This window comes from Canis lupus, chromosome 31, assembly GCF_003254725.2.
Source record: "Canis lupus dingo isolate Sandy chromosome 31, ASM325472v2, whole genome shotgun sequence".
NCBI classification, from domain to species: domain Eukaryota; kingdom Metazoa; phylum Chordata; class Mammalia; order Carnivora; family Canidae; genus Canis; species Canis lupus.
In genome coordinates, this window is record NC_064273.1 from 16,846,878 (window position 1) to 16,862,878 (window position 16,001).

Here is a 16,001-nt window from a genome sequence, read left to right on the forward strand (position 1 = left end):
CCTCCCCCAGCATGCAGATACACACACTCTCTCTCTCTCTGTCTCAAAAAAAAAAAAAAAGGATATTTTATTAAATTCCCACCGAAGAAACCGAGAAGTAATTAATATAGCTTTTGATATCACTGTAAAAATGAGCACATACACATACTAATGAAAATAATATGAATATTTTTAATAAAGATGACATAAAGGAGAAATAATTTTAGGTAATGGCCCAGAAGATGACAAAGAGACAGAGTGAGAAATAATAATGAAGTAGATAAAATAAGAAAACAATATTCCTCCTATATTTTGCTATATTTGTGGTCCAACCAAATAATTCTTTTGATTATTCTCTTTTATGTGAAGAGAAAACAGAAGTTACATATGAGTGGATGCATCAAGTGCACCTGTAGAATCACTGGCTCTGAGCATGAGAAAAGACATTTGATGATATTACTCCCACTTTAATCATCTGTAATGAGGCTAACTAGTATCCAAAGTCAGTGTACTGCCCTAGAAGAAAGCATATATTTATAACTCCCAACACAGTTTTGCTTTGTTTTTGTTTTGCGTGGCTTTAGGAATATCACAGAGGTCTCTGAAACAAAATATTGGGCCCCCAGGGACCTGTGAAACCCACCTTTAGAACCTCTGCTATATATACTGGCAAGGCAGGAAAACCTAACAATTCAGAGACATAGAAGGGTTGTACTTCCGTAATTTCAGTTTGGTGAGGCTAAAGAGATTTTTTGAGGTATTAGTGTCTACAAGTAACTGACCACATGAAGTAAATGGATGATGAGAACTCGGTGGACATTGTAAGCAAATGCATTGGACGGTGGCCATGGACTGGGAGCTGCAAGGAAGCAGAATAGAAAGAACAGTCAGCCTAACCTCGTTCCTATTGAATGTTTGTTGCCTAATAGTCGTTCATCATAGTTGTTAATTTGTTTAAGTTCTCCAGAAAAAGTGGGAAAATAATATCTATACCATATTTTTGCTATGAGACTACATGAAATTAGTTATGCATAGAAGGCATTACAGTGCCTGATGCTTAATAGGTACATATTTTTTGTTTGTTTGTTTATTTGGGAAAAAAGTCTTGATATTGAAGAATAGAAGCATGAGTACAAGGGCTTGGGGTCCAGCCATAAAATTTCGGAGCAGAGTCAGAGCCTCATTCTTCAGATTAGAAAAAAGAAGAAAACAATCACGAATAGAGAAGTTCAGCAGTATTGACAGCAAGACTGTCTTTATTAGGACTGATCTGAAACAATGGCCCCTTTCATGTGTCACCAGAGGTGAGGATTTGGATTTTCCTTAAAGTGGAGCTGAGCCCACAAGGGAGGGTACTTTTAACCCCATATCTACCAAGAGCTGGGCTTCACCCCAGTTGAAAACCATGAAGCTCCTGATCTTCACTGATAGATCAGTGTGGCTTCCCCAGTCAAGGATAAGAATGGATCTATTACCTGGAGCTTGTGACTCTGAGGACACCAGACTTGTTTCTTTGTGCTGTATTTACCTTAATATGGGACATACACAGGGATTTGGAAAGAGTTCTGAGAAGAGCAGAAATAATTAATGGAATCAACTCACTGAGTTATGAAGAAAGATTGCAGGAACTGAAAATGCATTGTTTAGTTAAGCATCAGTTGTCTAAAGATATGATAATAGTCTCCAAGTACTTGAAAGGTGAAAATAATATGCTGTCCTTCATATGCAAATTTAAAACTATGGCCCATCAGTAAAACTTGTGCTAAAGTTTTTTTTTTTTTTTTTCCAGTGGTGAGAATACCTTTTAACGATTTTAAACTCTCTTGCATTCAGTCTCCCTTATAAATAGGCAGAATTTATGAAATAGGTCAGGATTAATGATATGCTTATAAATGGGAAAAAAAGGCTAAACTATCGAATACAGACAAATCTTTGATCTTATATTATTGAAAGGTTTTCTTTCTCACACAAGCTACTTCTTTGATACCAAGAGGGTATTCTAACAATTTGATTCAATTTTGACATTGTTTACCTGGAAATCAGATCCCACAGTTTAAAGGGGTTCAATCCCACAAGACTGCCCTCCTTCATCAGATACCAATCACAAGTCCCAAGCCTTGCAAACACCTCACCAACAGGCTATAAATTTGGAGGTTCCTATAACCCCTCCCAGATTTAATATTTGCTAGAATGGTTCATAGAACTCAGGAAAACACTTTGCTTACATTTGATGGTTTTCTGAATAAAGGATACAACTCAGGAATAGCCAAAATGGAAGAGAGGGTGGTGGCAAGGATCTTCCCTGAACTCTTTGGGCATGCTACCATCCCAACACCACCATGTGTTCATCAGCCTAGGAGCTCTCCAAACCCTGTTGCTTAAGGGTTGGTATACAGATGTAACTGCCCACTGATGATTAAGTCAATTTCCAGTCCCTTTCCTCCTCAAAGGGAAATGGGAAATGAAGCTAAAATTTCCAAGCTTTTAATAGTGTGTTTTTTTTCTGGTGATGAGCCCCATCCTAAATGGGCTCTCTAAGGGCCTGCTCACCAAAAGTTGCCTCTTGAGAACAATAGACTATCATTCATATCAAGGAAATTGATTTCAAGGTTTTTTAGGAACTCTAGGATCCAGGAATGAGGATAAAGACCAAGTATCTTTCTAGGACACCACAAACATACCACCCTTATTGAATTAGCTTATTACCAGCAAAGTGAAATTCTTGGCCACCAATTAATGCACTTACCACCACCCCCACACACCTGTAGAGTATATTGTCACAGCTCCTAACCAATTATTCACAATTGCCCATTTTTTACCCTCTCCGTTGTCTTGACCAAACCTTATTCCAGCTTCTCTCTTCCCCAAAGATCGCTGAACTATGACTTGTCCTCAGCCCTGGGCAAGAATGGAGATGCAGAGCAGGTCCTTTTAGCAGCTGATCCCCAAGTCAGGTGATTCTGCTGACACATTTCCTATTAGATGGCACCTGTGTATGCTCTTTTATTCATTCCCCCTTGCTTGTCCAACTTACCCTTAAAAGTTTCTGCTAAGCTCTGCTTCTCTCTATAATAGAAAAGTCTTTTTCAGTCTTATTTTGATATACTTGCAGATTTCTGAGTTCTGAACATTGTCCCTATTTTATTAGTCTTTTCAAATAAAGTCTCTTCTTATCTAAGTCTGGAATCGCTTTTATTGAGGCAAAATGTTAATACTGCTACAGTTATATTAGATGGCAATATCAGCAACAAATCTACTAAGACAAAATAAAATTAAGAATTAAACAATTCTATCATAAACTTGGGCAATACAAAATAGATAATCTGGATAATTTTGTGAGTTTATGAAAGTTTTTTTTTAAAGGTACTTTTCATAAATTGATTTTCAAAGTGAAAGAAAGATAAAAACACATCATTTGAAAATTAACATTTGGCTACATACCCAGGAAAATTTTCTTAAAATTATTGTGCTATTTGAGCAAGTACCTATTTTTTTCTTCTTCCAATAGAAGCTATCTGGAATCAATATATCCTATGCTTCAAGGTTTTTTTTTTTTAATTTTTATTTATGATAGTCACAGAGAGAGAGAGAGAGAGGCAGAGACACAGGCAGAGGGAGAAGCAGGCTCCATGCACCGGGAGCCCGATGTGGGATTCGATCCCGGGTCTCCAGGATCACGCCCTGGGCCAAAAGTAGGCGCCAAACCGCTGCGCCACCCAGGGATCCCTGCTTCAAGGTTTATGTAAGAGAGCTGTAGATTAAGGAAGGCCAGTGATTCTCCTCTTTAAAATAATTCTAGATGTTACTTCAGTGAGCCACCAAATTAAAAAGGAAAATTACTTATTTCATAAAAGATGAGCTTTTTTCGCTAAAACAATATGGTGACTGAGAATGTTGACTTTTACATGAATTTTAGCTGTGTAAATGGATGTAGCTACTTCATGTGAGTTAATAGTCCTCTGCTTACCAAATTGACGTTAGTAATTAATTAATGTTAGCAAATTGATTACTTGGAAATTAAATATGTCAACTTTAAAAATATATTTATATTTAATATTTATGTTTTAATATAAACACATTTTTCTGATACAGTTTATTTAATGGCAACAGGACATTTTAGACAAGTCATGAAAATGCAGACAATGAAAAAACACTTCTTATATTGTTTGTATTAGTCTTTTCTTTAAAATCATTTTATCTAAGCAAAAAGTTTCTACTAGGAAATCTAAATGTGACTTTTTGATTTAGTTAAGTCATTATGTATTCCTTCTACCAAACCAATAATTTCATAATAATAGTAAAACTAGAATACTCATTGCAAATGGACAAATAATTAAAAAGATACTATGTTCATTCATGTGTCTTTGATTCTGTTGCATAGCTAAATAGGAAGCATGAACAAAGAACAGAGAAAAAAATGTTATAAAGTTTTTAAATGATCAGTTAGTAAATTTTAAGCATAAAACAAATAAACCAAAAATCAACCTAATTGCATGAATATTTGTCAAATAACAAGGTTAGTAATTTTTTCACTCTTCTTAGATGGACCGTATGTCATGTGGAACTATTCGAGGTCATTTATATTCATGACCTCACCACTGGTAATAATTCATGTATTATTGTTAAATCAAATATTTTATTTTGAAATTATGTCCAGAAACAAGTTTAAGGAGTAATATTTGTCTTATGGTTTCTTTTCTTGTTTTTCAAAAGAACACAGACATTAAATTAGTAAAAAACAAAAAACAAAAAACAAAACAAAAAAAACCATCAGAGCCTCTTAATGAAAATTATATTCAAAGTTAACCTATTCAGATTTATTAATGATTCTGTGAGTTGTTTATAAAAATCATACACTCTGGTTTGACCCTCATTCTAAATTTCTTAGTTTAGCAATAGGAGCTTCTTTCCTGAATTTGAAAGGATGCTACTGTAAATATCTCTGTTTTTATTAATTGTAAAATATGTAAAGAAAAGTGAAAGAACTTGGTTGTAGATACTGACTTATTACATCGACACTTTTTATTTTTATTTTTAAAATGTATTTATTTGAGAAAAAGAGAAAGAAAGAATATAAGCAGGGTTGGGGAGGGGCAGAGACACAGGGAGAAGCAGACTCTGCCGAGCAGGGAGCATGGCACAGATCTTAAACCCAGGACCCTGAGATCGTGTCCTGAGCCAAAGGCAGTTTCTCAGCCAACTGAGCCACCCAGGCACCCTAGACACTGGCACTTTTAAACTAAACTAAATGATACTTCTTTAGCTCAGTTAATTCGCTAAGAGTTATTGAGAGTTATATATATCAATCAGTTACCCCAAATTAATTCAAGGAGTTTTACAGTGGAAAAGGTATCATCTACTCTCTTATTTTGTCATAATATTGCGATTAGCAATGAAATAGGAATTGCTCTTATGTATAAGTTAGATCCTTGGTACTCAAAGATAATCTACAAACAATATCAGCAAAAGCTGGAAAATTATTAAAATGAAGAATTTCATATTAAAACATTAAAAATACTCCTTTCAAGAACTACAAAATTGGAATCTGCATTTTAGCAAGATCCTCAAGTCATTTGTATATACATTGAAATTTGAAAGCACTAGGTTATGTGACCTTCATAAGAGAAACTTTAAAAGGAATCCTCTTATCACATATGGAAATGAAAAGAATGTGCTTTAAAGCCCTTCCCAAGCCTAAGACTGCATGGGACTCTCTGATAGGATAAAAGAAAGAAATCTTAAGTTTGCATCTAATCTGTCCCTTATCCAATCATTTCTCTTATTTGAAGGAAAAGTTATTTAACTCACTTGTTTCTCTTTGTTGATACCTTGTCTAAGGAAATCAAATTAAAAATTGTAAAAGGGAAAAAAAATTGTAAAAGGATTTTTTTCTGTCTTTTCCAAAGTGTAGATCAAATCTTTGGCCTGGGCAACAGAAAACATTTAAATAACAGATAGTTTAGCCAGATAGACTTTGCCTTTAATGTCAAAAAACATCAATCAACAATTTCTCCAATGTGTAGTGAATTTCAAAATTCAGTGAACTTTTGTTAACATTGGTTCATGGTGAGCTCATACTTCTTCCTGTTTCTTCATTCCCAATGCTATTATCCCACTTCAAACTATAATCATTTATCATCTGAATTTCTACAATATTTCCTGTCTAGTTTCTGAATTTTTTGCATTTGTTCCCTCTAATCCGTTTTTAAAAATATTGTAGCCATAGTATAATACCTGAAGTAGAACACTGATTGTAACCACTTTGATTCATATTCTTTCAGTGTTTTCATTTTTAGGAAAAAGCTCAAACTTTTTGATATTCCTTTTGATCATATCCTTGCTCTACTTTTGCCTCCTTTCTGCATCCATCTCCTGTACTCCATATTCAAGGGATATTGAATTCCTGTCACTTCCCCAAGTATACCTTCTCATTTTGGTTTCAGATATTTAATGATTTCCTTTCCTTAATCGATGTATAGCATATAGTTTCATTTTTTCTCATCCTAACTGCCACCTCAATTGGGAAGCCAGCCCACCCTAATTCCCCGCAAATGCTTCTCCTTTGGATGCCCATAGCACCCTGCACTTCTTTACCTTTGTACATTATTTTCTAATATTAAATCATCCAATTACTGACATTTTTTGAAAGCATTATTTTAACTCCTTATGGGAGGTTACCTCTTAGAAATGAAACTTTTGTTAAAAATTGGTTTGCTGGGACACCTGGGTGGCTCAGTGGTTGAGTGCCTGCCTTCCGCTCAGGGCGTGATCCTGGAGTCCCGGGATTGAGTCCCACATCGGGCTCCCTGCATGGAGCCTGCTTTCTCTCTGCCTGTGTCTCTGCCTCTCTCTGTTTCTGTGTCTCTCATGAATAAATAAATAAAATATTTTTAAAAAATTGGTTTGCTTTAAGTGATTATAAGACAAGAAAAGTAGAACTCCGATAAAGTACTTTGACAAGAAATGAATGTGTTGAATAAGAAATGAGTAGGAATTTGGTGTCTGAATTAAATTCCAAAGGAGCAGAAAATACAAAAATGAAAGTAGTATAAAAATCATTGTCTGGAGCTAGACTTAATGAGGAAATTTGATTTAGGAGAAAGGTTTGATTTGTAGAGTGACCAAATAATTTACTTGGAAGAATTCCTAATAAAGAATGAAGTTTTGCTAACTAATTATAGTAATAAAATTTTTAATATGCACTTGTAAGTTGTACAGTGCAGAAGACTTTTGTTGTTTGCAAGCTTCCAACGTATATTGCATCCACTGAATAGAGCTGTATTTCACAATTGGATTAGCAAGAGGCTGAGGGGAAACAGTTGTAAAAGGGAGATGCATGACTTGGCAGAAAGAACTTGGAAGTATAAATGGGGACTGGAATTTAAGGCAGAGGCAATTCATGTAGTACCTGGAAAAAGGTATTGAGTTCTGTATAGGACTTTTCTTAGAAAACACAAATAAATGTCATTAAATCTTGTAAGACCATGTAACCTCAGCTGATATCTGATTCAATCATAGCCCTATTCTGCAATAAGTTTTTTAGTTGTAACTTAAGTAGATATTTTGTATCTGTCTTGGGCTCTGGAAGCTCTACAATAAATACTATGAAATAAATAAATGAGTGGATTCACATTAAAAAGGAATTCAACTTTAAAGGAATGCTTTATCCCCAAACCCTATCATTCATAAGATTGGCGACATCAACATTTCCTTCCAGCTCAAAAAAAATCTCAAAATGTTTGCCCATGGAAAATAAAAATATTTATTTCACTTAGAAGGAAAGGTATCTAAGCTATCTAATAGGTTTATTTTTGTTCTTGTATTGCTGATATTATATGTGTCAGTTACCTAAAAGGTAGAGAAGAACATTAGAATTTAAGCTCCCACAAGGAAAGGATTTTGTAGCTTCCTTACTTCTACATCCCATTCACTCAGGGGAATGCTAGGCAAAGCATAGTGATTCAGTAAAGTTATTGTGAATGAGTGAAAGACTTCCTAACTCAACAAATTATACATAATCACTAGGAGGAATGTGAAAAAAAAAAAAAAAAGAGAAAACTCCATAAAAGAGCTGGGAATGTTTCAGATAGAAGAAAAATAAATAGTAGGGATCCCTGGGTGGCCTTTGACTCAGGTGTGATCCTGGGGTCCGGGGATCAAGTCCCATATCGGGCTCCCTGCATGGAGCCTGCTTCTTCCTCTGCCTATGTCTCTGCCTCTCTCTCTGTGTCTCTCGTGAATAAATAAATAAAATCTTTAAAAATATATACTGAAAGAGTTAGGAGGAGAGTACCAACTATCTATATTGTGTTAAGTGGGAGTAGGACCAGCTACATAGTTTGTAGGGTCCAGTGTAAAATGTAAATGCAAGCCCTCTTTTCAAAAAGTATTAGAAGTTTCAGGACCTCAACTGCAGAGTATTAAACCAGGTATGGTGCCCTTGTACATGTAAGCCTATGCCACAGGTCCTGCTTGAGAGTGATGCTAATTGTAATAAGATGTGCTAAAATGGCAATCTGTGCTTCTGTGAGCAAATGTGTTCTGACACAGAGCTATTTACATAAGAACCTAGTTGAATAATAGCTTAATATTATTATATTTTACCTTTGCATTAACTCCTTTTATTTTTATTTTTATTTTTTTTAATTTTTTTTTTATTTTTTTAATTTTTTAATTTTTTTATTTTTTTGCAATTTTTTTTTATTGGTGTTCAATTTACTAACATACAGAATAACACCCAGTGCCTGTCACCCATTCACTCCCACCCCCCGCCCTTCTCCCCTTCTACCACCCCTAGTTCGTTTCCCAGAGTTAACAGTCTTTACGTTCTGTCTCCCTTTCTGATATTTCCCACACATTTCTTCTCCCTTCCCTTATTTTCCATTTCACTATTATTTATATTCCCCAAATGAATGAGAACATATAATGTTTGTCCTTCTCCGACTGACTTATTTTTTAATACTGAATTCAACTGTATCTTTCCTTTTTAGAAATGGGAAAGTTGGGGCACCTGGGTAGCTCAGTCAGTTAAGCATTCTGCTCTTGGTTTCGGCTCAGGTCATGATCTCAGGGTCATGAGATCAAGCCCTGTGTCAGGCTCCAAGTTCAGTGCAGAGTCTGTTTGTGCCTCTCTCTCCCCATCTGCCCCTTCCCACTTACTCGCTCATGCTCTCTCTCTCTCTAATAAATAAATACAATCTTGAAAAAAGAGAAATGGGAAAATTGGAGACACAATTAGATACTATTAGATAATAATTTTTCTCCTGATTGAGGTTTTCTCAACCAAAACAATGAAGGAAAGATAATTAACATTTATTAACCAATTAGTATGTGCTAGATGTGGCAGTTATACAGAATCATTAATCCCAAGGTAAAATCTTTGTTATTATCATAGATTCATGTGTAATTAATGAAACAATTAATAAAATTAACTTGTCAAAAGATCACACTCTCAGTAGGTAACTAATTAAGAATCAACATCCATATTTGTTTTAACGTGAGAAAGGAGTAGCTTCTCTGATCGTTCGTCTAACAGATCATGCATGCTAGCCATCTCTTCTTTTCCTAATATCTTTTCTCCCTTGTGATATACAATTATTGATTTATTGACTTATTGATTTTGTATGATCCCCTCACCTCACTCACTCTCTCAACTTTCTATTAATACAGACCCTGTGATGACTTAAATTCATATTTGGGACCTTCAATTATGCTTTATACATACATATCATTTTACTGAGCTCTGTGCTGACATACTGAGATGTGTTAAGTTGTATTTTGATACCTGTTCTGTTAGTGTATCTTCTATCCTCAGCTAGAAGAATAGAATGATTGTCAGGGTAGTGTTTATATACTTTTGAGTCTTTAAAGGTCAGTCTGCGACTTCTAGCTGGCAGAACCATGAGGAAAGAAATTTCTCTTGTTTAAGACAACAAGTTTATGATATCTTGTTATGGCTACCCTGGCAAACTAATACAGACTCCGTGAGACTTACAGCAGAAGCCTCCTAAATTGTAGGTACCTTTGAGATGAAGGAAGAAAGTCTTATAACATCTAAAAAAAAATAAATAAAGGTCATAGCATTTGACCTCATTCTTCACTTCCAAAATCTTAGAGATACAGTAGTCATAAACTGCTGAAGTGGGCATGATTTGTACTCAAATCAGGATCTGAAAGTTAATGGTAATGTCTGGAAAGTCACTTAACCCCTCTATATTTGTTGTCACATCTATAAAGCAAGTAGTACCGATTTTACAGTTTTGTTTTCAGGATGAAATGAGGTAATGAACACATAATGTCTAACCGAAAAATCCACTCTCCTTGACACAAACAACAACAACAATAGTAATTAGGAAAATATTGGTCAGGATTCTCTAGAGAAACAAAGAGAGAGGGAGGGCAGGGGGAGGGAGAGAGAGAAGAGATTTATTATAGGAATTAGTTCATGTAGTTACAGAGGCTGAGAAGTCCCACAGTCTTTTCTATGAAAATTGGAAAATTAGAAAAGCTGGTGGTGTTACTAAGTCCCAGGCCTAAGCCTGAGAACCAAGGGAGCCACTGGCATCAGTCCTGGGGTCTGAAGGCCTGAGAACCAGAGAAGCTGATATCTGAAAGCAGGAGAAGGTGGATGGACATTCCATCTCCAAAAGAAAGAGAATACACCTTCTGTCGTTTTTGTTATGATCTTGCTCTCAATGGCTTGCATAATGCCTGACCACATTGGGGCTCATGAGTCTCCTTACCCAAGGAGACTGAATCAAATGCTAACCTCTTCCAGAGACACCCTTACAGACATAACCTGAAATACCCTACCAGCTAACTGGGCATCCCTTAACCCAGTCAAATTGACACATAAAATTAATCATCACAAGTTCAAACATGTATTTTTAGGGAAAAAAAAAAACTAATTAAAAACATGTTTGAAAAGAAGCATTAGAAAAAGTATTTTTTCAAAATAGCTTTGAGAATCCTGATAAAAAGGGAGTAAGAGAAGCACGCTGCATTTCAGAATTTGAACTGCCTGATTAGAGTAGTTAATTACATTACAAAAGCTGGGCCTTTTCAACTAGAAATGATTTCTGGAAGAATTTTATCAACTTGACATTCATAAAAGCTATTTTTGATAATATATGACAAAATTTGGCAAATAGTCTAGTTTCTCATGTCTCTGTAAAAGCTAAAAATGAAATATTAACCATCACTCAATGAGGGTGTTTCTATGGAGACTAACATAAATAATGTATATAAACTGCTTTCTAATAACATAGCTTAGTTGAGATGAGAGCTAGAACTTCAAAGTCTTAAAGAAATAGAATGCTTACAATCTTAAATATGTCAAGCAAGCATTAGTAAACACAAGGTCACAATTAATTCATAGCTAAATTCTTCCCAAGAGCTTGAAATGTCAGTATTCTATCTCAGAGTAAAAGCTAACTCGTGTTTTATAGAAGATATGTAGGTAGTGTTATTGATACACTGTTTTGAAAATGTGGGACTTGAATTCTCCTTCAGACAGATGGGTAGTTCATTTTTACAGGGACATAGGACACCAGAGTACATGTGGTTAGACAACATACATTATTTTTTCCCTCAAAAAAATAGTTTTAGTTTTAGTTAAGTACTTTGACATGTGTAATTTGAGATCCAAAGATCAGCCCCATAAAGCTTAGAACAGACCATCTGGAACTAAAAATATTTAAGAACAGGTGTTATAAATTGGCCATTATGTCCATACAGGAGCAAGATGGTAGTACAAAATCTGCTTTCAAGTAGAAGTACATCTTGATGGATATTTCAGAATAAATTATCTGCAAAATGTACTCTTAAGTGTCTAAATGAGTTTGTCAGGTTACATGACTTAAGAACATCTACTTACCTTTGGGCAAATGTCAAATTAACTTTTCATTTTCAAATATTTTTTTTTTTGCTTGACTGATCTTTTCACAATAAATACTTAAAGGAGTTTTTTTAGGCCTCCTTTATAAAATAATTTATAAGATAATTTATAAAATAAAAATATCCCTATTAGGCAATAATGCATGTGTCTTCTCACTATTATGATAGTTTATATCTAACAGTCCTTTTTAGCAAGCATCTTTACTTTATATACCTACTTAACCTTCTTCAAAGAAAAAAATACATATATCTTTTCTTTTGGAAATTTCCTTTCATTTAATGTAAGAGGGGTCTTTGGTTGGCAGCACTGTTTTATTTCCCCCACAATATCATTGTCCATATCCATGCAAAAAGACAGTAAAAGTAGTTGCAGCTCATATCCAGTGAGAAATGAGAAAAAGAAGCTCCTGGAGTTTTTGTTTTTTTTTTTTTTGTTGTTGTTTATTTTTAATCCTGTGATATGATTGCCCTAACACCTCCTAAATTTCTGTTTTGCCAAAGCTTAATTATAAGCTGGATGTTTCATTCTGAGCACTGTGTTTCTATGTCTAGTTTCATATCTATATACTGATGTACTCTCTCCCAGCCACTGCTCCTTCTCCCCACCCACCAGACCCACTTCTGGTACTCTGGATTCTAGGAAGAATGAACTGCTTACATTCAAATCTTTAAACTGGCAATGCTCTGTTTCTCTTCTGAGCCCTGTACTTGCTGAACTCCCATTGCTCTCTTCAATCTATCTCCACTCACCTCCTTTCCTTCACCTGATAGACCTCTTGTTCCCTCCTCTAGTAAGTTGTCCAATCGTATCCTTTACTGCATTGTTTCCTTCTCTGTGTGTGCTTCCGGTATGCAGCCTGGACCACTGTAAATCATAATATATAACCACAGTGTATTGAGATTTCCAGTTTCCTTGTCAGTTCACTGTTATTTAAAGTCAGGACCAGAAGTATTGAATTATTTTATGTTAGATTATACGCACACAGATGTGTGTGTGTGTGTGTGTGTGTGTGTGTTTATATAATCTTAATGTAGTTTATATTTAATATGAAGAGGTAGTATTTTCCTTGAGTCTTGAAAAAAGTGTTCCTGGTTTAAAAAAAAAAAAGGTTAAAAGTAAATAAACCTCAAAAGAGAAGATTAGTCAGAAGTTTGTCTGAAAACATTTATGAACTGTAAAAAAAGTGATACATATATATTCAAAACCACAGTATGCACAGGATATAGGCATATATTACCATTCTTTTATGTTCTTGCTTTGTAGAATCAGCCCTGCTATTGGATTCTGGAAATAGGGGCACCTGGGTGGCTCAGATGGTTAAGCATCAGCCTACAGCTCAGGTCATGATCCCAGGGTCCTAGGATTGAGTCCCACATTGGGTTCCTGGCTCAGTGGGGAGTCTACTTCTCTCTCTGCCTCTCCTCATGTTTCTGCTGTTTCCATCTCTGTCTCTCTAAAATGAATGAATAGAAAAATCTTTAAAAAATAAATCTGGAAATGATATGTATTAACATTATATGAGTCCAAGTAGAGAAGGAACATGGCAGATTGAGGAAGTTATATATTCACTATAAACGTGGTGTCCTATATTAGAATTCTGACATCTAACAAGCTGCCTGGTTAATCTTGAGGTGCTTGAATTATCTGATCACTGGTTTCCTCAGTGCTACATTTTGGGAAAGTGGCTTTTTAAAGTGTCTTCTAGCTTTCAAAATCCTAAAATTACTGTCTGTAATGGGTTGAATTATATTTCCCTAAAATTTATGTATTGAATCCCCAGTATTTCAGATTGTGACAGCATTTGGAAATGGGGTCTTTAAAGAGGTGATTGAGTTAGAGGGATGCTTTAGGGTAGTCCCTGATCCAATCTGATTGGTCCCCTTCTAAGAAAAGGGAATTAGAACGCATAAACAGGTACCAGGGATATACACATACATACAGAGGAAAGACCATATGAGGACACAGCAAGAAGATATCCATCTACAAATCAAGGAGCTATAGAGGCCACTTTTAGGCAAACAGACTTGGGTGATGCAATGTAGAAAGGGCCCACAGTGACCACCTGGCTAAATACAGACAGGGCCATCAGGCAACCCACCTCAAAATGTCCCTAGGCCCTAACCAACCAATGGGCTACTTAAAATTGGGAAAAGTTTCCAAAAAGGGAGAAATCCAAATAACACACTGTTTTTCAGAGTGGCTGTACCAGTTCACATTCCCACCAACAGAGCAAGAGGGTTCCCCTTTCTCCACATCCTCCCCAACATTTGTTGTTTCCTGTCTTGTTAATTTTCCCCATTCTCACTGGTGTGAGGTGGTATCTCATTGTGGTTTTGATTTGTATTTCCCTGATGGCAAGTGATGTGGAGCATTTTCTCACATGCTTGTTGGCCATGTCTATGTCTTCCTCTGTGAAATTTCTGTTCAGGTCTTTTGCCCATTTTATGATTAGATTGTTTGTTTCTTTGCTGTTGAGTTGAATAAGTTCTTTTTTTTTTAATTATTTATTTATTTATTTATGATAGTCACAGAGAGAGAGAGAGAGAGGCAGAGACATAGGCAGAGGGAGAAGCAGGCTCCATGCACCGGGAGCCCGATGTGGGATTTGATCCCGGGTCTCCAGGATCACGCCCTGGGCCAAAGGCAGGCGCCAAACCGCTGTGCCACCCAGGGATCCCGAATAAGTTCTTTATAGATCTTGGAGACTAGCCCTTTATCTGATACGTCATTTGCAAATATCTTCTCCCATTCTGTAGGTTCTCTTTGAGTTTTGTTGACTATTCTTCTGGCTGTGCAGAAGATTTTTATCTTGATTAAGTCTCAATAGTTCATTTTTGCTTTTGTTTCCCTTGCCTTCATAGATGTCTCTTGCAAGATGTTACTGTGGCCAAGTTCAAAAAGGGTATTGCCTATGTTCTCCTCTAGCATTTTGATGGATTCTTGTCTCAAATTTAGATCTTTTACCCATTTTGAGTTTATCTTTGTGCATGGTGTAAGAGAATGATCTAGTTTCATTCTTCTGCATGTGACTGTCCAATTTTCCCCGCACCATTTATTGAAGAGACTGTCCTTTTTCCAATGGATAGTCTTCCTACTTTGTTGAATATTAGTTGACCTTAGAGTTGAGGGCCCATTTCCGGGTTCTCTGTTCTGTTCCATTGATCTATGGGTCTGTTTTTGTGCCAGTACCACACTGTCTTGATCACAACTCTGTAGTACAACTTGAAATCAGGCATTGTGATGACCCCAACTCTGGTTTTCTTTTTCAATATTCCCCTGGCATTTTGGGGTCTTTTCTGATTCCACACCAATCTTAAGATGATTTGTTCCAACTCTCAGAAGAAAGTCCATGGTATTTTGATAGAGATTGCATTGAATGTGTAAATTGCCCTGGGTAGCATAGACATTTTCACAATATTAATTTTTCCAATCCATGAGCATGGAATGTTTTTCCATCTCTTTTTGTCTTCCACAATTTCTTTCAAAAGTGTTCTGTAGTTTTTAGGGTATAGATCCTTTACCTCTTTGGTTAGGTTTATTCCTAGGTATCTTATGCTTTTGGGTGCAATTGTAAATGGGATTGACTCCTTAATTTCTCTTTCTTCAGTCTCATTGTTAGTGTATAGAAATGCCACTGATTTCTGGACATTGATTTTGTATCCTACCACATTGCCAAATTGCTATATGAATTCTGGCAATCTTGGGGTGGAGTATTTTGGGTTTTCTATGTACAGTATCATGTCATCTGCAAAGAGGGAGAGTTTGACTTCTTCTTTGCCAACTTGAATGCCTTTTATTTCTTTTTGTTGTCTGATTGCTGAGGCTAGGACTTCTAGGACTATGTTGAATAGTAGTGGTAAGAGTGGACATCCTGGTCTTAGGGGAAAGGCTCCCAGTGATTCCCCATTGAGAATGATATTTGCTGTGGGCTTTTCATAGTTGACTTTTAAGATGCTAAGGAATGTTCCCTCTATCCCTACCCTCTGAAGAGTTTTGATCAGGAATCCACGCTGTATTTTGTCAGATGCTTTCTCTGCATCTATTGAGAGGATCATATGGTTCTTGTTTTTTTCTTGTTGATATGATCTATCACATTGATTGCTTTATGAGTGCTGAACCAGCCTTG

At 35.9% G+C, this 16,001-nt stretch overlaps 1 long non-coding RNA gene across 15 annotated transcripts in view; it reads left to right on the forward strand.

Moving 5' to 3' along the window:
• LOC112661817 (uncharacterized) overlaps positions 1-16,001 on the forward strand; it is a 268,322-nt gene that overhangs the window by 162,197 nt on the left and 90,124 nt on the right. The gene's annotated exons all lie outside the window — the stretch shown is intronic.